This window comes from Macaca nemestrina, chromosome 6, assembly GCF_043159975.1.
Source record: "Macaca nemestrina isolate mMacNem1 chromosome 6, mMacNem.hap1, whole genome shotgun sequence".
NCBI classification, from domain to species: Eukaryota; Metazoa; Chordata; class Mammalia; order Primates; family Cercopithecidae; genus Macaca; species Macaca nemestrina.
Window position 1 is genome coordinate 20,503,390 of NC_092130.1, and position 24,488 is coordinate 20,527,877.

Sequence of the window (24,488 nt, forward strand, 5' to 3'; positions counted from 1 at the left end):
TGTTCATCTTACATGACTGAAACTGCAGACCCATTGAACAACAACTCCCCATTCCGCCTCCCCCAGCCCCATTCTACTCTCTGTTTCTATGAATTCAACTACTTACCTCATGTAAGTGAAATCATATTGTATTTGCCTTCTGGTGACTGACTTATTTAACTTAGCATAATGTCCTCAAGGTTCATCCATGTTGTAGCATGCATCAGAATTTCCTTTCTTTTTAAGGCTGAGTAATATTCCATTGTGTATGTATTGTGTATATATCACATTTTCTTTATTCACTCATCTGACATTTAGGTTGCTTCCACAACATTGAGGATAATGCTGCGGTTTCACCGTGTTAGCCAGGATGGTCTCAATCTCCTGACCTCGTGATCTGCCTGCCTCAGTCTCCCAAAGTGCTGGGATTACAGGCGTGAGCCACTGCACCCAGCCTTCTTTGTCTACTTTTTAATTGGGCTGTTTGTCACTGTAAACATTCTTTGAGCATCTACTTCTACCTGCTGAGAAGAGCTGAGATGAACAAGAAGCCCCTCAAGAAGCTTTCAGGAAGGCTTTTGGGATTTTTTTCAAAGCAACATATCTGGTTAGTTATAAGAAATTTGAACTACACAGAAATTAAAATGTGTAGTTCCTCTCTTCCTCCTCCTCCTTCCTCTTCCTCTCCTCCTCCTCCTCCTTCTTTCTCCTCCTCCTCCTCTTCTCCTCCTTCTCCTTCTCCTTCTCCTTCTCCTTCTCCTTCTCCTTCTCCTTCTCCTTCTCCTTCCTTCTCCTTCTCCTTCTCCTTCTCCTTCTCCTTCTCCTTCTCCTTCTCCTTCTCCTTCTCCTTCTCCTTCTCCTTCTCCTTCTCCTTCTCCTTCTCCTTCTCCTTCTCCTTCTCCTTCTCCTTCTCCTTCTCCTTCTCCTTCTCCTTCTCCTTCTTCTTCTTCTTCTTCTTCTTCTTCTTCTTCTTCTTCTTCTTCTTCTTCTTCTTCTTCTCTCTTCTCTCTTCTTCTTCCTCTTCTTGTATTGATCCTAGTGGGGTTCTATTTGGCTTATTTGACTGTGCTGGAAGAGCAAGGGGTGTACCTGCTGAGAAGTCCCCTCACTTCTCCCTCTGCCTTTATCCTCTGAGGAAGGCATGAGGGAGGAAAATGAGATTTCTCGGGGTTCTTCAAGAGAGTGGATTATCTTTGATCTCCACTCTTTGGGAGCTTGTTGGAATGACACCCATTTTACATAATAAATAATTATAAGTTAATGAGCGTACTTCAAAATAATAATACATATATTATAGGTCTAATATCTATAATATGTGTAATAGTAATAAATAATATAATGAATATATAATAATAAGTATACCCATAGGCAGGTTTTTCCCTTCAGAGTACTCACCTCAGGAGACCATGAGCTTGTTTTCACAATCCAATTAAAACTATTTTCTGTCCTCTTTCATTATTCTTCTCAAACCAGTTTGCACCTTCTTGTGACCATCATGGTGGAATTAAGCACTCACTCTTTGGGAGCAGATGTAATTTTCAGAAGCAATCCATAGTCCTTATGAAGACACTCTGAGCTGGTCCTTAGCCTGTCTGTCCCAAGTCCATTCAATGGCCTGTCTTGCACGGCTGTGGGGCTGCCCACCCCCCATCCAGGCTCCCTGTCATCTTGCTGCCAGCTGGGCTAGGTCAGCTGGAGGGATGGCAGAAGGGAGAGAGACAAGAGAAGTGAGGACATTTCTCCCCTTTGCTGACTCTCTCTCTCTCCCTCAGGGGCTATTTCTGATTAAGGTTCATCACTTTCATGGCTCCCACTACACCAGACAGGTCTAGCAGTACAAATACATTTATAAAAAAATCAATGGCTTGCTACACACCAGCATGAACTTGCTACAAAATATAAAAGAAAAGAGATTCTACTCACAATAACAACCAAATATGCAATGCCCAGGAATAACTTTAACAAGGAACATACAGGATCTATATGAAGAAAGTGACAAAACTTCACTGAAGGGCATAAATAAGGCCTTGAATAAACGGAAAGATGTATTCCACTTCTGGGAGTATAGTAAGGATGTCAATGCTTCTCAGTTTAACCTATTAATTTAATGCCATTCCATCGAAAATATCACTGGGATCTGGAGGGAATTTAATAAAATGATTCCAAACTGCCTCTGGAAGAATAAATGCTTCAGAATAACCAAAAAATTTCTGGAAAAAACGTTAGGTGGAGGGAATTTCCCTACCAGATTTAAAGGCTTGATAATGTGACTGTAGTTGAAACAGTGCTGCTGGCAGAGGGTCAGGCTGGCAGATTATTGGAATAGAATAGGCTATTTAAACTAGATTCAGTGACATATGAGAATTACTGTGTTGATAAAGGCATTTGTGAAGAAAGGAAATGTCACCTTTATCAATATATTAATTGGGTATTTGCAAAAAATAAAGTTACAGCCCTACTTCTCACCTTACATACACTATACATTCCAGATACATCTCTTGGCAGAGATTTTGGGGATCCTGTGGTCTAAAACAGTCATTTCACAGGCTATAAAACATACAGAAAGGAGAAAGAGCTTGCCCGAGGACACACAACACATTAATATCAGGGCCAATGATTCTTTACTTCCTATTTGGAGCTGTCTACCTTTTAAGGACCCATCTTTACAGTCCAGTTCATTGCCTCCTACCACAGTTTTCATTTCCATATGGCATCACAGGAGCAGGGCTGCCAGGTGCAATTGTGCAGGTTATGACTGTACCACTTCAGGGGGGTCCATTTACATCAAAATCAATATGAATGGTACCCTTTTGGAGCTGTGCAGAGCACAGTCAGTATGGGCATACTTAGGAGTCCTGCTCAGGAGGATGGATCTGGAATTCATTCTTCAGCAAGGATGACGAATACTTATGATATGTGGCGAAGCTTCTTTCTCCAGTATGCATGGCTGTGAATCAATTCTCTAGGCATTGGCTGTCAATCATTTTAGTCTTTCCCACTCGGCCCAGCCTTAATCTCAAAATCTTTCCAAACCCAATCCTGTAAGATATCTCAACACAGTTCTTCCACTAGTTGCCTTTCCTTGCTTCCTTCCTTCCTTCCTTCCTTCCTTCCTTCCTTCCTTCCTTCCTTCCTTCCTTCCTTCCCTCCCTCCCTCCCTCTTTCCTTCCTTCCTTCCTTCCTCCTTCCTCCTTCCCTCCCTCCCCTCCCCCCACCCCTGCCCTTCTCCTTCCTTCCTTCCTTCCTTCCTTCTACCCTTCCTCCCTTCCTTCATTCTCTTTTCTTCCTTCCTTCTCCTTCCTTCCTTCCTTCCTTCCTTCCTTCCTTCCTTCCTTCCTTCCTTCCTTCCTTCCTTCCTTCTACCCTTCCTCCCTTCCTTCATTCTCTTTTCTTCCTTCCTTCTCCTTCCTTCCTTCCTTCCTTCCTTCCTTCCTTCCTTCCTTCCTTCCTTCCTTCCTCCCTTCCTGACAGGGCCTCACTTTGTCACCCAGGCTGGAGTGCAGTGGCATGATCAAAGTTCAGTGCAACCTTAACCTGCCAGACTCAAGCAATCTTACTGCTTCAGCCTCCCACATAGCTGGGACTACAGGTGCGCACCACCACACTTGGCTAATTAAATTTTCTTTTTGTAGAGATGGGGTCCCACTATGTTGTTCAGGCAGGTGTTAAATTTCTAGGCTCAAGTTATCCTCCTGCCTCTGCCTGTCAAGTGTTGAGATTACAGGCGTGAACCACTGCTTCTGGCCTCCACTAGTTTTCAATTGTAGCTGGCCCTTGAACTAAATAAAATCCATTTGCTTTAACTGTTTTAAGTGAGTAGCTCAAATTTGTCCTCAGAAGGATCCCCCTTCCAAGTCTCTCCTCAGCTTCTATTCATTGATACCAACATAGATGTGATAAAACTGCCAACCAAAACAATCAATTCTGCCATGGTAACATTATAGGATGCTTTAAGGATTAAATGCAAAAATGCAGATAAAATCTTTAGATAGTGACTGCTAATAATTAGTATTTTCAAATAACAATGAACTATTTAAAAATCACCTTGTTGAAATCTATAAACATGTGTTTGTTTTGCTAATAACCTCTAATGTATTCTCAATCTAACCCTTAGGTTCCAAAAGTACATTAGAGATATAAACTGCTGAGTATTGTTGAGAATCAGATGTTTATCAGAGTTTCAGTCATCAAACACACACACACCCACTTTTGGGAATCAGTTTCTGTGATCCAGAAGCTGCTAAAATCTATGGGCGACAATTCTCTCTGCCCTCCTGTCTTACAGCTGTCTCCTGAGTGAGCCTCTCTCCCACTCTTCCTGTTCTCTGTGTTCGCAGGGAACCAGTGATACGCAGGGTTGTGGGGGCAACAGGGGTTAAGAGCAGCTTCAGTGGCTCCCTTTGGCATTCCAGAAGCAACCAAACACATTTGCTGGACCCAGATGCCGGCACCACTGATTCCTTTAAGTGGAATCATCAACAGAGCCAGCAGAGACACCATAGATCAGCCCTGCCAGGGCTTCTCTGCCTGTGGTTTGCCTGCCTGGCTGGGCAGGGTGAGGAGAGAGGAAGAGAGGGAAGGGGATGGGAGCGGAAAGTGGCAGGGAGCCCTATTAGCTATGGCAGTAGATGTGGGAGCTGTGCCAGCCCCGAGCCCTCTGTCATCTCAGCCTCTGGCAGGAACATTTCTGTTCTGACGCCAGTGCCCTTGTCCTTACCCTGCCATTGGACCTTTTATAAGTGGACAAGGAAAAGGTGGCCAAACCCCTTAGATGTCCCCTCAGGTCAGAATGACAGAGAATGTCCCGGCAGGAAGGGACTTTGAGGATCACGTGACCCAGACTCTTCATGTTACAGATGAGGGCACTGGGATTCTGGAAGCACCATCTTGACTCACATGTTTACCAACAAGGACAGGTCTGGGCTCTTTTAAAGACCCATACAGGACAACGCCATGGGAGGTTAGTAGTTGCGCCTGATCTTGAGGAGAAACGGACAGGGATTTTAGGAACCTTGGAAGGCCATTGGAGGAAACATTTTTGGAAGGGGGGAAATTTTAAAAATCACTCCACCTAAATGGCTACCTGCTTTATACCCATGGGAGGGACCAGTCCTAAGCACAGCCAGGTGAGTTAGTGGGAGAAGCAGAGGAAATGAGGAAAATAGTCGCTGGAGTTGAAAAGGCTGCATTTTCCTCCGACCTCTGTCATCTCCTTGCTGTGTGACTTTGGATCAGTTGCTTGGTTGTCTGAGCCTTGACTTTCTAGCCATTGCCAATAGGCCCCAAAGGATTGCTGGGAGAAAAGAATAAAAGATATACAGGCAATTTTTCCATTGTCTCATATTATATAAATAATTATTTGAGACCTGGGCAGAATTTGGTGACACGGAACTGTTTTACTTGTTTTGATGTACTGAGCATGGAGTTAGGTGCTTTTCCATGAGAATTCATTAAATAATATGCAACAATCCTGCATCTTTCTGACTTGGTGACTTGGAGAAATAAGATTTTTTCCCCCTGTGCTGGGCAGTACTCTCTGTCCTTGAGAATTTTGTCAAGGGGTTTGTTACATTTGTGATTTCAGTGGAGCGTGGCTGATGAGTATGTTACCCTGAGATGATCACATCATAAAAGAAGAATGAATTTGACAGAGGACCTAATATGCTCTTCAACATGGAATTCGTTTCACATCATATTTCGTTTCCAAACCCTGAGAAATACGGGATACCTGTGCCCACATTCACTAAACAATAGCTTTTTAAATGTTTCTTCTCTGAGCACACATCTTTCATCTGACTCAGGAGGAACACTTGAGAATTCCAGGAACACATTTAATCACTAAAAATTAGTTGTGCCATCAGTCTCAGGAGAATTGATACCAGAACTGGGAATTACAGTAAGCACACTCATGGAAGCATGTTCCCCAGAAGATGGCTCCACTTGGGCTCAGGTGTGATTTCACATCCAAAGGTTTTAAAAATTTAAGTTTATCTGAATTGATCTTTAGTAACTTCTTCCTTTACCTTCCTTCCTTTAGCTTGTTTATTTATTTTTAACAGAAGGAGGTCCCATTTAAAATTCATATTCTTCTGAATTCTAGAAAGTAGAATTTCAAAATCTTAGTTCTGCTTCATCTTCAAGTAAGAGGGCTGTCATTTATTGATTCAACAAATATTTACTGAGAACCTTCTGTGTGCCAGGCACTGTACTAGGTACTGGGAATACCAGATTTTTTGGTAGATACCAATATAGCTTTTCATCCATCCATTCACCAGCAAGTATTTATTGAGCACCTACTATAGCTGTCAGGCACAGCACTATGTGAGAGGGACACAGGTGAATGAAACAGAAGAGATCCTTGCTTTCATAGCCCCTGTAGTCCGCTGGGAGCATTGAACTCCTGACCTCAGGTGATCCACCCACCTCGGCATCCCAAAGTGCTGGGATTACAGGCATGAACCACCTCACCTGGCCTGGGGAGCACTGAATTTGGACCATACCTTCCAGGAGCTCACAGTTTCGTGTATGGGGCAGACATAGTACAAGAAATGCAAAACAGTATGTAAGGCCTTGAATACATTTGGACTTCAGAGAGCTCGGGAATGCCAAAGGGAGGATGAGAATGATTTTTTTTTCCTTGAACTTTTACTTTAAGTCCAGGAGTCCATGTGCAGGATGTGCAAGTTTGTTACGTAGGTAAACGTGTGCCATAGCGGTTTGCTGCGCAGAAAGAATGGGAACGATCTTAAGGAAGTGTGGGATTGTAAATACTGAGCACAAGCTTGTAAACCTGAGACCTGGGTTTGAATTCTGGCTCTGTCTCTAGTAACTGTATGACTTTGGTGTCTCCTTGTCTTAGTTTCCTGTTTTCTAAGAGGGTAGCAGTAGCATCTGGTTCCAGGTGGTGAAGCTTCAGTGAGGCATTGTTTGTAAAGAAAGCATGTAGCACAGTTCCTGGTGGCTGCTCTTCTGCTCTCAGAGTTAATTCTGATGAGGACATGATTTTTGGAAGGTGAAGATTCCACTGGGCCTGGGATGTGGTAAGTTGGTGAAATGGGTCCATATGATCTTTGCTGCCATCTTCATCTAGAAGGGCAGTGTCTTGTGAGAGGAAGAGCACGAGGCTCTGGCTGGCTCCGGAGCCTAGGTCAACCTTTCTCAGAGTGTGTGGGCTGCATAGATAGCGTTGAAGTGGTACAGAGGCAAGTGTTGAACCAACTGAAGAGCTGTGCATTTTCCTGTGTATAACAAAGATACCGTCTTTCCATTTACAGTAGTTCTATAATGCTTCCTTTAAAGATAGATTTATATACATTAAAAACATGATTTGATTTAGAGAAGAAACTTAAGAACTAGCAGAGGTATGTGAACATGGTAAAATCATGATGGTGCTTGTCTGATGCTCTGTTGTGCTCAAAGGAGCATAGGAAATGCTGGCCTAGAACAAGGTTCTTAATGGTGCCAGTTCTCCTTTTTCTTGTCTGTAAAATGACAGTGACAACGTCACCTTCTTGGGGCTAGAGAGCTGACATGAGAGAATGCGTGTGAGGGGCCCTGCATGGTGAGTGGCCCTCTCCCCTGATGTTGCTCTATCCCCACCTCGTGCATGACCATATTACCCGCTTTTATTGTAGCACAAACTAAAATTAATTTGTTTACAATTCCTCTCCATAACACTGAAATTCCAAACATTCTGAAAACTGAATGTTAAAAAAAAAACAAGTTCGGCACACATCAGTTTATTTTTGGTACAAATTTACAGTTTTCGTAGCAAAATTTGACTTAAACTGATGCAAAGCTATCTGCCTCCTTAATTTATCCCTCTAAGTGTAAATATTTACATGTGTGGAGACAGAACTGTGAATATGCTTGACTCTGATATGCTGGCCTGGATTCTATGGAGTATAGCATATTATATGGTATTTGAATTGCATAACCTCTCTAAAATGTGAAAAATTCTCTATCCCCTAAAACATCTGGTGACAAGCGTTTTAGATAAATATTGCAGACTTTTAATTGTTTGTTTTCCCAACCAGCACATAAATCCCAAGAGGGCAGGGATCACATTTGTTTTATTTAAGGCTGTAGCCTCAGGCCTAGACCAGAACTGGCACATAGTAGACACTTAGTAGATGTGAAGGAAGGCACTGAATGGGTGTCTCCCTGCGGGGCAACATGGCCTGTCTGTGGGGAAGGGGTTTCTGGCACTTCAGCAAGGTGTAGCTGTTGACCGCCTGGCCCCTTGCCAGGTAGGTAGATATTCTGGCCATGTGAGGGGCCAGCCTGAGTCTCCTGAAACTGGGTCTACCTTAGTGTTTGGTCCAAGAGTGATTAGGTTTACTTGGGGTGGTCCAGACTGGACACACTATCCAGAGAGGCCTTTCCAATCCAGGCCCCTATGGTTTCCTAAACTCCCAGAACCTGGTGCAGATTCAGGGCTTGTGAAGCTATTTGAACTGTGGGAAAAGCTTGCAAGTTTCCTCTTGCTTTCTGACCCATCAGGGCAGCCCCTAAATCTCTGGACTGGTATTTTCAAAAACCTTTTGATGACAGTTGAGCCCCTGACTGCCTGTCTGCCAACCTTCCACAGACAGCACCCAGTTCTCTGCTTCTTTTGGCACAACAGAGCATCTTGCATGCAGCAGGAACCTAGGAAATACTTATTGAATGACTGAACAAATGAAAGAAAGAAAGAGTTGCATCTTTCTTGACATTTGACCTTTTCCCTTCTTCCTGGCTTAGTACAACTCCTAGTCTTTGCCTTTGAGCTTCTTCCTGGCATGCATGTCTTGTTCTCCGTTTTGTTTTGCAACATACTCAGCTATCAGTCTTGGCTCCCAGGCTGTGGTTGCCACTTGGAGCCCCTCCTTCCAAGCTGCCTCTCCATTCTCATATTCATCCCCATTAAGCATTGCTCCATCACTTCCTATGGATAAGGTGCTGGGCATAAGCTCATTATCTCATTTAATTGTTTTATTCCATCTTTACAGAGAGGTGAAGTAACTCACCCAACATCTGGCAGAGCTGGGATTCAACCCCATGCTTGACTGGTTCTTCTGACAATCTTTCTACATAGCCTGGGTCTGTTAGAGCCTCTCCATTTTCCTCCTTTCAGTTGTTTCCACAGATTATCAAGATATACTCAACCTTTAGCTCAGCTTGCTTAGCACCGCAGCCCGAAGCAAACCCCTGGACGCCTGGCATTAACTGCTCAAGTCACCAAAGGCATGCGAGTTACCAGAAATGGGTTCTGCAGCTTTGTGGCCAATGTGTCAGGCTCTGGAATTCCACAGAGATGTTTTTCAGTCCCAGCTCTAACAGCATCTGCTTCAAAGGATGTAAGCTCCAGGAAACCATAATAGGTACTCAATGACATGTGTTTGATTAATTAATTCCACTAATTAATTAAGTTAAATAATGCTCGTAAAATACAAATCAAAATCACAGTGAGATACCATCTCATACCAGTCAGAATGGTGATTATTCAAAAGTCAAAAAACAACAGGTGCTGGCGAGGTTGTGGAGAAAAAGGAATGATTTTACACTGTTGGTGGGAGTGTAAATTAGTTCAACTATTGTGCAAGACAGTGTGGCGATTCCTCAAAGACCTAGAGGTAGAAATACCATTTGACCCAACAATTCCATTACTGGGTATCTACCCAGAGGAATAGAAATCATTCTATTATAAACATATGTGCATGCATATGTTCACTGAAGCACTGTGTTCACAATAGCAAAGACATGGAACCAACATAAATGCCCATCAATGATAGACTGAATAAGGATAATATGGCACATATTCACCATGGAATACTATGCAGTCATAAAAGGGAAGGAGATCATGTCTTTTGCAGGGACATGGATGGAGTTGGAGGCCATTGTCCTTAGCAAACTAACACAGGAACAGAAAGCCAAATACCACATGTTCTCACTTACAAGTGGGAGCTGAATGATGAGAACACATGGACACATGGTGGGTAACAACACACACTGGGGACTGTCAGAGTGTTGAGGGGGAGAAGGGAGAGCATCAGGAAGAAGAGCTAATGGATGCTGGGCTTAATACCTAGATAATGGGATGATCTGTGCAGCAAACCACCTTGGCACATGTTTACCTATGTAACAAACCTGCACATCTTGCACATGTATCCTGGAACCTTAAAAAATATGTATAATGCTCATAAAACTGTTAGTTCAGAGACTGGCACAAATCAAGCATCTTCAAAGGATAGCTGTTATTTTCTTTTTCTGAAAGGGAGTCTTGCTCTGTTGCTGAGGCTGGAGTGCAGTGGCGTGATCTCAGCTCACTGAAACCTCCACCTCCCAGGTTAAAGCAATTATTTTGCCTCAGCCTCCTGAGTAGCTAGGGTTATAGGTTTGTGCCACCATGCCTGGCTAATTTTTGTATTTTTAGTAGAGAGGGGGTTTCACCATGTTGACCAGGCTAGTGTGGAACTCATGACCTCATGATCTGCCCGCCTCGGCCTCCCAAAGTGCTGGGATTACAGGAGTGAGCCACCGTGCCTGGCCAGATAGCTGTTACTTTCATTTATCATGAGGAACCCCTTTCAAATTTCAGCACTGATGACTCAAGCTTTTTGACAGGTGCAAGTTTCTCCTCTACTGTAGCCATGGTTGAATCCTAAGGTGGCTCTCCCCTACCAAAATCAGGGCCTAGATTGAGCAGTCTAAAGTTTGTGCCCAATTCTGGTTTCTCCGCTACTACTTTGCCCTTGTTGCATGCAGAGTCAGGCCTGGCCTGCAGCTGAAGACCTGAGGGAGTAGGGCTGCAGGAGGGTGTTATGAAAATTCTCAACAATGAATCTCTGATGCTTTGCCTGAGGGTTAAAAGCACAGTCAATTTATTTTATGCCTTTCCACCTCCAATTCATCCAGCTCCTGCAGGATCCTTAGCTTGGAAACATTAACTCAAGTGTGCCAGAGCCTCCCCTTCCTACTGTGTAAGCCACCTTCTTACCTGCTTTTCCCTCCCTCATCAACCAGATTGCTCATGTGGAACCCTACTTCTTGCTGAGGTGTCAGTCCCTGAGGGGTGGGTTTTAACCAATGACATTGAAGTAGGTGGAAATTGAGATGGGGAAGAGTGGTGTGAGTGATTTTCAAGCCATGTTTGTACTTAACACAGTGTAGTTTTCTGTATTTACGATTTTCATCAGAAAAGTCATCTTGGAGTTTATTGATTTAATAAGCCTGTGCAAGCAAAAGTACTATAAAGCAGTGCGTAGCTCAGAGGGGTTATTGAAATCAGTATTGTTGGGTTAACATTTGTAGCAGGGAGCCCTTTTGAGTTGACATTTGCATTTGTTTATTTGTTTTTCTTCAGAAGAAGGAGCCAGAAGACCATCTGGAACTCACTGAGCATAGCTTCCCTCTTAGAGGGTGGGTGGGTGTAGGATATTCTGGACTCACTGAGGGGATATAGTTAGAATGGCAGGTGCAGCATGAGTTGCTATATGATCCAAGGAGGAATGAGTCCAAGGAAGTCTTTTAAACCTGGGAATTATTGAAGGTGACTGTGTCAGGAAATATTTCCCCAAGATAGCCACAACAATGTATTTCCCATCTTACAGGTTTGTTTTACAATGAGAAATTGACACATCACCTTTAGGGTAGGGGGTGGAGGATTGTTTCTGTTCCCTTCCCTTGAAATGGGGCAGGTCTTTGTAGCTGCCTTGACCAATAGAATGTGGTAGAAGTGATGCCACATGGATTCCCAGGTTAGACTGTAGAAGGCAATACAGCTTCTCTCTGGGTCTTAGAGCCCAGCCGTCATGTGTAAGGAAGACCAGGCACATGTGTGGGTATTTGACTTGATGGTCCCTGCTAGGCCCCCAGCCAAGGGCAAGCATCAACAGGCAGACATATGAATGAACGAGCCTGTAAGTGAGTGCAGCCTTCAGCCTTTGAATTTTCTTGTTGAGATCCCCGAACATTGTGGATCATGGAAACAACTCATCTAAACCCTACCCTGTCTGAATGCTGATCCCCAGAAATGATGAGAGGTAATAAATGACTATTGTTGTTTTAAGCCTCTATAGACTTTTTGAGGTGATTTATTATGTGGCAATAGATGACTAATTTAATAGATGATTATTTAGAATAGGAGGAGCAAGGCAAGTATCCTATACCTGGGAAAATCCTTGGCTGATATTGGAAGGAGGTTGGGGGTTCTGAATTTGCAAGGGAGTAGAAATCAATAATTTCTGACAGTACTTCCTAGGGCCATCTGTGGTCTGGGAGATGGCAGGAAATGCAATAGAACCAAGAGTTTCCTGGACAGGGTGAATCCTTGAGGGAGAGGCAGAAAAACACTCGGTGTCTACTACTAGGTTTGGAGCCTGACCCTCAAGGCAAGCACCCCTTGCCCATGGTCATATCTGGAGATTGCATGCTCTTACACCTCTGGAGGCTGGAGGCTGGCAGCATATCTTAGCACCTTCTGGAGGCTTCTGTGCCAGAGTCTATTTATCTGTCATTGTTCATTTCTTTTGGATATCATAGGAGATGAAGTTCCCTAAAGCCTTTGGACAATCATAAGTGTTAGGTTCAAGATGGAAGATCTCTGGTTACAAAACAAGGAAGGAATTTATAGTAGCCACGTTCTTGGTTGCAAGCAACAGACAGTTATTCTGGATGATTTAAGCAGAAAGTGAGATTATTGAAAATATTTGGGTAGATCTCAAAATCACTGGGAAGTCTAGAGGATAAGGACCAAATCACATGATGAACCTGTTTAGTAAGGACATGGATGCCACAGCCATTGGAGCCTGAATGTCATTGAACCCTAAACACAGCCACTGGCATGACCCCCATTATGGTCCTTTGAACCTGGATGTATGTGGCTACTTCTCTATCAGGATGGAACCTCTCTGTCTCTACCTCTTCATATCACTAGCTCCTCTGATTGATGGAGCCTCGGTCATGTGCTACTTCCTAGCTACAAGGGAAGCTGGCAAGTCAGGGATCTAGAGTTTCAGCTTTGGACAATGGGGAATTCCCTCCAAATAGGAAGAGGCTTCAAGCACTGGGCAGAAAAAAGTTACAAATGCCCACTACTGAGCTGTTGGGGACTTGTTGCTATATGGGTACATCAGTGTGTAGATGTGAATTTTTGGTGGGGAGAGGGAGGATAGACCTTGAATTGGAGAACTATGGAGAAATTGCTAGAAGGAATATTACATTTAGAAAATACAGTGTGGCGGCTACTTCCCTGTTTATTCTCAGCACCATTCTTGCCTTCGATGCTGTGCATCACAGGTCCTAGACCACTGCAAACTACAGACCCCAGCCTCCCTTGATAGATTCAGTCAGTGTGAAGCACTGGTAGGAGGTTGGAAGTTGAGAGAAGGCAGGAAGCAATGTTCTTTCTCTTTCACTGTTTCTCATGTGATCTTTGGAAGTGACTGTATCTCTAACAATTTCGACTTCAGTCATAAAATCTCAGTACTAGCTTGGAGCTTGGATGAGCCCTCTGTGTTGGTACTAGTACTGACTTGGTGGCTTCTCCTTGGTGGTTCCATCACCCTTCCTGGTGCCCCCAGTGGTGCAGTCATAAGTGCATTCCTGGGCTTAGATAATAACATAGTCTCATCTTTGTTCCAGCCCTAGGAGGGGTAGGTGCTTTCTGCAGTTCCTACTCTCTGGATTTCCTCTCCTTTCCCATTTTTTTGTTCTTCTATTATTTCCAACAATGTATAACTAGGTTTCAGGATTAAATCCCCTCTATTTGAAATACCTAATATGCTTCTTGCTTCCTGACTAGGCTTTACTGATATACATGGTAATTTGGTAAGAATAATATACTTTACATTTATAACATAGTTGTCAATTCCAAACAGGTTTCATGTTTGAAGGAGCCTATTCCAAATAGGCTCCATTACTTCCTCTTTCCATCTGGGGAACTCGTATGCACTATTCAAAACTTTGTTCAGGCATTAGTTCTTCCATGACGTCTTCTCTGATATCACCCCCACACTCTGTCCTCCTAAGCTCTAAGGTGCCAAATACAGTACCACATACTCATAGTAGGTATATGACAATAGTGTTTGTTGATGTTTACAGTGACGGTCATGAAGATTTGAAGTGTATGTTTGCAAAAAAAAAAATGCTTCCAATAGCTCTTTTTAGACAAGTGTGCTGATCTCTAAGCCTGGAATTCTAGTCTAGATTTTATTAGTAGCTAGCTGTGCAACCTTGGGCAAGTCTTGACTTCTCTGGGCTGCATATTTTTCTCCTGAAAAATAAATAGGTTCAATCAGGAGTGTGATTTACAAACTTCTTTTAAATGTTATGATTAATATTATTTGAGAGCCCAATATGGAAAACAGAAATAAGGGCACTGCTTGAAGTGAGGGGTGGGCACTCTAGAATTCTGTGTACTCTACTGCTCCCTCATCCCTTAACCCTTGTTGGCACTTCCACTGAAATGCTAGGACTCCATGGAGCACAGTTATAACTCTGCACTAGATGACGTCTATATATTCCATCTCTACACAGAGAGGCTGGCACATGGTGGGATGTGGGATGTTTTTGGCTGCAACTAATCAAACTTCCAGCTCAAAGTGGCTTAAAAAAGGAAGTATAATAGCTTCATGCAAACCACAGTTCAGGTAAACAAGTAGGTTTCCAGAACCAACCAAATATGATGCCCATGCATTGCTCAAATGATAGTCTAAACATGGCCTTACTTATACCACTTGATTTAGAAGTCTGGGCGCAAATCTTCCTCAAAATCATATCAAGCAAGACATGTATATTTTGGTCAACTGGATAACCACACCACACTCAATGGTAGATAGAGATGGAATCCTGGGGAGATATTTGAAGAAGGATAGTTGAAGTCTTTTCAACATCAGTCTGATAAGATCATTATAATAGCTTTGAACACTGAAGCTTAGTTGTCCTGTAACCAACATTCCCTATTGAAATTAACCATATCTGTGTTGATTTATATTTTCCAACTCCACACGTAGCCTAACTAATTGGCTTTACTTAGTTGAGCTGGATGTTTGCCATTAACATAGCTTGATATAATGGGAAATCATCTTTGTAATCAACCACAGAAGAGCCACTTGATGGTTTGGTTAAAGTTCAAGTGTACTGAATTGTACGTAGTCTGGTCTTTGTTAGGAGGGAAGAATCATGGTAACATGGGGCAAAATAGAGGCAGAGAGTTTCTTTGAATGAGCCTGATACCTGTCTTGAGTTGTTACTAAGGAGAATCTTTGACCATGAGGATTAACACATGTTATCTATCCACTCAATTTTTCATCCTGATCATTATCATCATCATTGAAGTCAATATCATTGTCTTTGAAGGCACTGAGCATTACTAGGTGCTAGATACTATACTCATCATATCTAATCCCCACAGCCATATATTTACAGAGGAAGAAACTAAATTCAGGGCAAGTTCCATTACTCTCTCTTTTTTCATCAGCTAGCAAGTAACTGAACTGAGAGTCAGATCCATATCTGCTTAATTATAAGACCATGCTCATAATCACAACATCCCACAATGTAAGAGTGGGCTTCCCATTCCTTTTTGTTATATTAGCATGATGACATTGCCATCATCAATATGTCCCCTTGCTCATGGACAATCCAAGGCCTATGAGGTCCTTATGGCAGAGCCCCCTGTGACTCATCCTTAGCATGAGGTAACTTCAAGTGTTTGCTTTCTTCCTATGCCTGGAACTGCTGGGCACTGCTGAGTTGTCACCTGGCTTGGGAGACTCACTGAATCAAGATGAAAGCAATTAGCATGGGAGATCTGCCAACTCATCCTCCATGCCCCCAGCAGACAGCTTAATTTCCTTGCTAGTGAGAACTCCTCATTGGCAAGGATCTTGCTCCTGTCGTGGGGGATTTTCCAGGAGATTCACATGTCTCTCTTTAATGGCTACAAAAAGTCAATTAATGAGCCGAAAAGGCAGAAATGAAGAAGAAGGTCGAAGCAAGATGAGCATAGAGAGCCAGAGAATGTGGTCAATGATTAGAAAAAAGAACCAGACATTTAAGGCAGACTATGGGTCCCATGAGAAAGGATACCTTGGTTAAAGGTGATGGCAGTGGCTACACTAGCTCCTGCTCTCCAAAATCATCGCCATTACTTAAGCATTGAAAGACCACTGGATGTCAGTTTTAATCCCTGAATAATTCTAACTTATTGTGCTTTTTGGTGCAAGTTTTTCCCTTTTCTGGATTGCATAGCATGGAGATTAAAGGTGCAGACCCTGGCGTCAGACTGCTTAAATTTTGAATCTAGTCTCTACCATCTATGAATTGATTCTGAGAAAGTCATTTAATCTCTCTGAGAGTTAGTCTTTTTAAACTGTGTAATGGGGATAATAATAATATTGTTCTCAGAGGGTTGTCACAGGGTTAAGTGCAATAATGCTTGTAGAGTTATAAGTACGGAAGCTGGCTCATGGTAAACACTGTCTAACTTGGGATGTTTTTTGTTGCAGCTCATCAAACCTCCAGCTCAAAGTGACATAAAAAAGAATGTGCGATACCTTATTTAAAAAGAAGTTCTGGAAGAGGATGTCTTCAAGGTTGGTTAAATAAGTGCCTCAGTGGTGTCATCAAGGACCTGGGTTTTCCCATATTTCTGTTTTGTGATCCTGAGCATTGGCTCCAACCTTAGGCGGATAGCAGGATGACTACATCACTTCCAGGAATCACATCTAGATGTGTTAGTGTTAATGTCCAGAGGAAGAAGAAGGATGTCTCTCCTGAGACTCTCTATTTGAAATGGAACTTTTTTTGTAGAATCCCATTAGCAAATACCTGCTTATGTCTCATTGGCCAGAATTGGGTCACATGCCTGTTGTGACCAATCATTGGTAGGCAGCATTTGACCTTTGACCAATGGAACTCATCCTGGAGTTGGGGGCTGCAGTCAGTTTCACCTGAGGCTATATGGAGGGAAGCTGATTGAGGTTCTATTTGGAAAGAAGAAGGATGATGTGGATGTTGGCTAGGCATCTGGCAAAAATCTCCAGAAAAATAAATAAATTTCATTATTATCATTTTTATTATTACTGTTATTCTTATAACTTTCTTGTTTGGACTGCTTGCTCTCCCTGTCTCTTTCCTGTTCTGATAGTCTGTGACTCTGATCTTACTCAGCATTCTCAGTGTGGGCCGGGCTAATTTGGTCCCTGCATCTTCTGATGAGAAGGCAACTGAAAAGTACAATTTCTGCTTCCAACTTTCTTTCCCCTCTTGCAAATCCTTCAGGTGGAATAGCCAAACACTCCCAGGTGTGCTGAGCTACTAAGAACCAGCCAAAGGAAATTAATTTCAAGATTCCAGGATTCCAGCCTGTCACTCGCAACAGTGAGTTGTGTAACTGAGCGGAGGATACAGTTGATTATGTGCCAAAGCATCTGCCTTTTCAGTCATATATATGGGAATCCTTTCTCTATTTGAGATGGCAAGTCCATCTCAAATAGAGTTTTGGATTGCAGGGTAGTAGATTTGAACATTTCTAGTTCATTTGACTAACTCCTCTGTGTTTTGTGGTCACAGATTACATAGTTAATACTTTTTTTTTTTTTTTTTTTTTTTAAAGAAGGACCAGTGTGGATAGATTGGTGAAAAACCACTCCCATTTTTGGAGAAACAACCTGTCTTGGTCTGTTTTGTGCTGCTATAACAGAGTATCACAGACTGGGTAATTTATAAAGAACAGAGATTTATTTTTTACAGTTTTGGAGGCTGGGAAGTCTAAGGTCAAGGGGCCTGAATCTGGTGAGGGCCTCCTTGTTGTATTATCCCATGGTGGAAGTTGAAAGGGCAAGAGAACATACACAAGGGAGGGGAAGGGGGACAAGCTCATCCAATTATCAGGAACCCACTTCCATAACAACAAACCCACTTCCTGGATAATGGCATTAATCCTTGCATGAGGGCAGAGCCCACATGACCTAATCACCTCTCAAAAGTCCCACCTCTCAACACTGTTGCATGAGGAATTAAGTTTTCAAATTTCCAGCATATGAACTTTCAAGCCATAACACAACCCCAAACATAATAGCATGCCATTTAGGGATTGGAAAAATATTCCTCACTTACATGGGACAGTCAATTATTTTTTGTATCCCAATCCTGAAGCATAGCTTAATTTTACATCCATAATTGAATTGATTTTTTTTTCTTTTTAATTTATTTTTGGCTTTAGGCCATAACAAAGGCTGCTTGTGGAGAAGATGGCACAGACCACTTCTCTCTGTTGCAAGTAGTCAGCTCATTCAACCATTGGCAACCCCTCATCCACTGGTCAATTGGCCTGGGTCAACTAGAAAGTGATGTGTTTGGTATTGAAGGTATGTATGAGCCTACTGCCTCATAGTGCAGATAACAATTTCCTCCAAGGGTCAGGTTAGACTCTGCTGTCTGATGTCATAAACTCCCAGGCAAGTGGCAGAAATTCAGCAGCACAGGAGTTCTCTCAAGAACCAGCCAGGAAGTCTCTGGAATCTGGCAAAGTGAATTATGGTTCATTGAGTAAGATGTTCATCACCCTCTTCTTAGAAATAAATTCCATTTGCATCATCAGGGAGTCACAGACTGTTAGAGCTCGAAGTAACTTTGGACATCATGTGTTTAAATATCTTTGCAGCCAAGTCCATGGGGAAGGCCTAATTTGTGTCCCACTGCAGGGACTGTGACACAGAGGTTCTGTTTATATGAAGTCCCTGTAGGCCTTCTAGGAGAACCAGTGGGGAACATGTTGGCACTGACTGTTGCTCTAGGATAAATTTCTTCAACCAAGGTGGAGGACAAGAGTTGCCCTTTAAGTCTTGTACTGAACTGACTCTAAGTTTGAGTCTAATTCTTGGATAGTCTGTTAGAGAAGGGGTAATTTTGGATTCAACACTTTTTGCATCTTGCCCTCTGTTTCAATCCCAAAGAATTCTCTCTGAAGTTCCTAGAAGAGAGAGCATGGTAAAAAATTACATGTGTGAGACAAATAAAAGAATCATCATGCCAGGCTGCAAGACATTGAGAACACAGGGAAACTCTTCTTGGGAGTTTGAAAAGAGGTGGGTCTTTTGATTATAGGAGTGGAGGCATGACAAAAACCAAGTTGGAAGGGTGAAAAAGAGAAGGAGCAAGAGCCGCTTGTGAGATAGAGAGCTTGCTTGAGTGACAAGTTAAGACTTGCCTCAAGGGTAACAGTAAATATGGTGGCTTGGAAAGCCTAGAACCAGCAACTGGCACAAGAGAATGTCAGTGGCCAGTAAAGAGCTGATCATGGGAACTGAGCTTATCCAGTCTGTCTCCCTCTCCTAGGACCTCGAATCTTGGGAAGATTGGTTGGCCTTCATTTATTCCAGCCATGGCATCTTGACATTGTCAGTTTGGAAAGCTTCTCAACATTCTCTCTCTCTCTCTCTCCCTCTCTCTCTCTTTGGTTAGAGTTGAGTTCTGTTGATTGAATTTGAATTGTCCTAACAGTTTCAGGGTCCCTTTGCCAATTAGCTAATTGCAAAATGAACAGACACTGAAGGAGCAAGTTTGGCGATTTAGAGAGCTTGAGCCCTGAAGCCACAAGTTCATCCCTGTTCTGCAGTTTGCATATTACCAAGCACAGCTGTATGATCAGGCTATTGGGTGATGGAAACATGTCAATAGTGAATGCCTGATGCTTTGCAGCAGGTGGAAGACACAGATGGCTAGCTCTCATGACAGTTTTCCTTGTCAGAAATCATTGTTCTCTTTTTGGTCTCAATATGACCTGTGCCAGCAGAAAGAGGGCTCTGGGAGTCAGCACAGCTGGAAACCAGCACTATCTGACTCTGGGCAAGTTGCTGTACCTCTCTGCAGTCAGTTTCCTCACCTATAAACCAGTGAAACAATACATAGCAACTCAACATATAAAATTAAGAACAGCAGGATTGCACTGCTGCCAGAGGATGCTGGTGGGTGGAATCCTGTCTACTTCGGAAGGATTCCTGAATACTTTCCTGCTACCTCCTCTTTTGGTCCTTGAGGTTCTTCTGGGGAACGCTCGAGGTCTGAGGCACACCCTTTGATGACTACATGGCTAGATGATCTGTAAGGGACTTTCTAGCCTACGAGTCTATTCATTTATTTTACAAAACAGTCAAACAAGTCTATTCATTTGTTTTATAAAACAGTCACATTTCCATAGTCCCTCCTCTTCATCCCCTCCCTACTGCATAAGCCTCAGCACAGCACACATACAAACTTTCTCTGTGCACACGGGGAGGAGGAAAATGAGCTATTTTTGTGTTCAGTGCTTGCGGATTGGACCTTCTGTATTTCCAGAGATGGCCAGGATCATTGACAACATGCTAAGGAGCCACAAATAGGGTAAGTGGAGTGGAATGTTCTTCTGCAAAAGGGAAGCCTGAGCCCTTTTCGGGCCACCCATGCCACTAGTCAGGCTTTCCAGGACTTCATGGCTCTGCATCAGAATTTCAGAGATGCAAGAACTTCTGAAAGCCTCCAGTCCCTAGAGCCCATGTCTGGACATCCTAAGGATAATATATTTCTCTGAGAGCATCCTGACCTCTCAGATCCATTTATAATATTGGTATTTAAAGGTGTACAAGAGATGTCAGCATTTCTATTCTATTCACTCATACTCCTTCCCAAAGATTCTTCCCTCCTCTCTAAGACAGCCTTCAAATCCTTGCTAAAAAGATGCCTAAATGCAGCCACATTTTGTACTAGTAGATTCCTCCCCACTGCCTGACAGCTACTGCTGATAGGTCTAGGAGTGACCACTTGACCAATCGATTCCTCTCTATTGGGACACAGAGCCTCTGTCATTTAGATGCTGACAGACATGAAGCTGTGTGGGGGTATGTCTTTGGGACAGCTGCCATGTTGAGCCATGTGCAATAGAGAAAATTGGCATGCCAAGAAGAGAAGGTAGTAGATACACAAAACGAAGGTAGATAGAGAGAACATGGGAGTGGGTAGGGGGAGAGGAGAAAAGGGCAGAAAGAGAGAGGGAGAGAGAGAGAGAGAGAACTTTCTGATAATTATTCTCATTCCACAAGACCCTGTAATCTTCTACATTTACCTGTCTTTAGAGTTGCCTGAATCCCTCCATCATTGCAGAATTTTTATTGAAGTAGCCAGAATAGACTGTTCCTGGCAACCAGGCAATTTTTAATTAAGACTAAAGACTTAATGAAACAAGTCATGGCACCATCTACCCTGAAAGAGCTCGTGTATCTCTTCATTCACTCAACTGATATTTACCTAACCTAGATGTGGCAGCACTGTGGGTACCAGCATGAAGGATACAGTGATGAACAAATATTTAGGGATTTGAAATAACTTCAAGTGTGGAATGACCTGGCTGGATAAGGAAATGGAAGATGACTTATTTGAAAGGCAGTGATAAGGAGGAGGAATTAGGCTTGCTTTATTAGCCCCAGAGGGCATAAGAAAACTTGGGTGGGTAGAAATAAAAAGGGGGCAGATTTGGCCTCAACATAGAGGAGAGCTTCCTGGCAGTTTGGAACTGTCTGAAGATGGAACCACTTGTCTTGAGGGTTGACTTTCTCCTACCAAGGGGCTAAATGACCAGTTTACATGAGCTTTGTAGGGTAGATGCAAGCAATAGATGAAAGTTTAGATGAGATGATCTGTAAGATTCTGCCCCAAACCCTTGAATTCACATTTCACCTTGGACCCACACGGTCTTTGTGATTTTAGGCCAGTTATTTAACTTCTCTAAGCCTGTTTTATCACCTTTGAAAACTGAGATGGAAAACTCTTGCGCTGTTGTAAGGAATGAATTATGTGGCACTTAGTAAGTGCCTGGTGTGGGGAAGAAGGAATTCAGTGAATGAGTGTTTTCTTTACTCTTCTCTGTTATAGGTGAGGGTTTTCTTTTTATGAAATGCTGCTTTCAACTGCTGCCACCACTTCAGGGATTTTATTTGCTTTAAGCAATTGTAGTCCATGAAGATGATAGAGTTTGTGTCTTATTCACCTTACTTAGCATAGGGTGGTGCCCTAAAAAGGCCTTCATAAATGTAGATATGATTTACTATGGAGCCTTAGCTAACAATCGCTACACTGAAATATCTATGAGAAATGCATTTCTTCTCTACTCTTTTTAAAAATTTTTAAATTTAAATTTTATTTATTTATTTATTTATTTATTTATTTTTGAGACGGTCTCGGTCTGTGTCTCAAGCTGGAGTGCAGTGGCGTGATCTCAGCTAACTGCAACCTCCGCCTCCCAGGTTCATGCGATCCTTCTGCCTCAGCCTCATGAGCAGGTGGGATTACAGGCGCTCGCCACCACGCCCAGCTAATTTCTATATAGTTAGTAGAGACGGGGTCTCACCATGTTGGCCAGGCTGGTCTTGACTTCCTGAGCTCAAGTGATCTGCCTGCCTCGGCCTCCCAAAGTGCTAGGATTATATGCGTGAGCCACTGCGCCCAGCCACTTTTCTACATTTTAAGCTTAAACACTGAGTCACAGGTAAACACACATGTACACATAGACACACACACGCATGCATATGGACTGCAACTAAGATAATGCACACAGCATGCAGGCAGATATGCACAGACGTTCATTCCCCCCTGCCCATAATTAAGAAGATGGAAGAAGAATTGGCTTGTGGAATGAGTCACAGAGGCAGCCAGGATGAAGGGCAGGATTCAGCATCCCCAGGGAATCTTTATTTATAGCCCTGGCTGCTGGAGAGGGGGCTGGAATTATTCCTAAAGAGTTTCAGTGATGGAGTGATCAGATAACCAAAAGATGTCATTCCCACCGTCGTGCTTACAGGCAGGCGCCTGTTGCTGCTGGAGCCAGCAGAAGCGCTGTGTCACTCCAGAGCTGTGGTTCATGGGAGGAGCCGAGCTGACTGCATTCCAGCTGGTCTATCGGCAGTCGCTGGGCCCCTTTCCCCAGTGCACAGACAATCTCTATGCTAATCCGAGCAAATCCTCCCAACCCCAAACAAACAGAAACCTCTGGGACAGCAGAGGCCACTGATTGCAGAGGATGCAGCTTAGATTCAAAATGATACAGTCTAATCCGTTGGCCCCACAGCCCTGCCTCTGTCAACAGTGTGGTTTCTGTAATGAGCAGAGAAAGTGGCATGAGGAATATGCAATAGGAGACCTGACCTATCTCACTCAGGGCCAGGGTGAGGACGGGAGGAGGCAGCTGGCTCTTTGCTAGGTTTTGAAGGACATCAGAAAAGTCTAGGGGTCATGAGCATTAAGTTCCTTGGGTGCAAGCTGTCTGTCTTATCCATTCTGGCACTCCTGGTGGCAAGCGCACAGGAGATATTAGTTGATCAATGGATACATGCGTAATCTATGCAATATCTCAGTGTGTGAAGACCCCGCAGTTCTGGTTCTTGAATGTGATACATGGTAGAAAAGGAAGAACAGTTTTTAGGGAGCTAAACAGACTAGGACTCCAATCCTGTTACTTCCTGTAGAAGACCTTGCACAGGTCACCTATTCTCTCCAAGCCTCAGTTTGCTTACTTGTAAAATGGAGACTCCCTATTATGTGCTATGTTTTGGGAATCATGGGAAGGATTAAAGATGGTGAAGTAGGTTACTTCACTTTATTATATGTGCTACCTAGGGGAAATGAGGTATTGTTATCAGCCAATAACACGTTAGCTGAATTAATCAGAAAGATTGCACGTGGAAAACAGGGAATCCAGAACTGCCTGAGATGGTCTGGTTTATTGACTCCTTATTTCCCAGCCTCCTTCCTTGGACTAGAGCCCTTCTCTGAGTGGGAGTTCTCCTCTCAGTTGGCTCAAGTGTGTGCCTGGAACTTTGTTCCCATTTGGGGCAGGAGGCCCCTTGGACTGGACCCCAGCTACCCAGTGCAAACCCTGTGCTCAGCCCTCATGTGCTCTTCCTCTTGGTCCTTGACCCTTACCTTGGCTCCTGGCCCTGACATAGCTTAGGTAACAGCTGCTGCTCATCTCTGGACTGACTGATTCAAGAGGGCAACTCTAGGTCTGCTGGGCCTGGCGTCCCAGACTGTTGGAGCTGCCTGAGACTGCCTCAGCATTTGGTCCTCTGATTCTTGGGCCTCATTCATCCCTGGAGTCCTGACAAGACCAAGCTGAAGAAACCTGAACCTGCTCTTCTAGGTTACAGAGCACCCAATCCAGCACTTGAATCTCAGGTTGTTTCCAGAAGAGGTCAGATAACAGGAAGTAAGGCTCGGGAGAGAAGGAAGAATCAGGAAGAGGATTTCAGGAGCATTCACTACAGCTGCCATCAAAACATTACTTCCTAGACTGAGAGAAAAAAGTAGTAGTTATTAAAAGCCCCAGGTGTTTCAGCTGAAGAGATCTGAGCTTAAAGCCTGCCTCTGTCGCTTGTGAACTGGGCAGCCCTGGGCACGCTGCACCTTCTTTCTGAGCTTTGGATTCCTTGCTTATAAAGTGGGGTTAGGAAGAGTACCTACCTTATGGGGCTGAGAGCACTGAGAGACATAATGGC

General features: G+C 43.4%; 1 long non-coding RNA gene across 2 annotated transcripts in view; it reads left to right on the forward strand.

Annotated features, from left to right (window-relative positions):
- The first annotated feature begins 355 nt into the window (after window positions 1-355).
- Window positions 356-24,488, forward strand: part of LOC105482340 (uncharacterized) — a 46,929-nt gene continuing 22,796 nt past the window's right edge. Inside the window, exons 1-3 of one of the 2 annotated variants that reach the window (XR_011624513.1) lie at window positions 356-586; window positions 16,470-16,556; window positions 17,245-17,343. This is a non-coding gene — a long non-coding RNA (uncharacterized lncRNA). Of the gene's footprint in view, window positions 587-8,395; window positions 9,342-16,469; window positions 16,557-17,244; window positions 17,344-24,488 lie in introns of those variants that run through there. The other variant, XR_011624512.1, reaches the window with a different exon arrangement.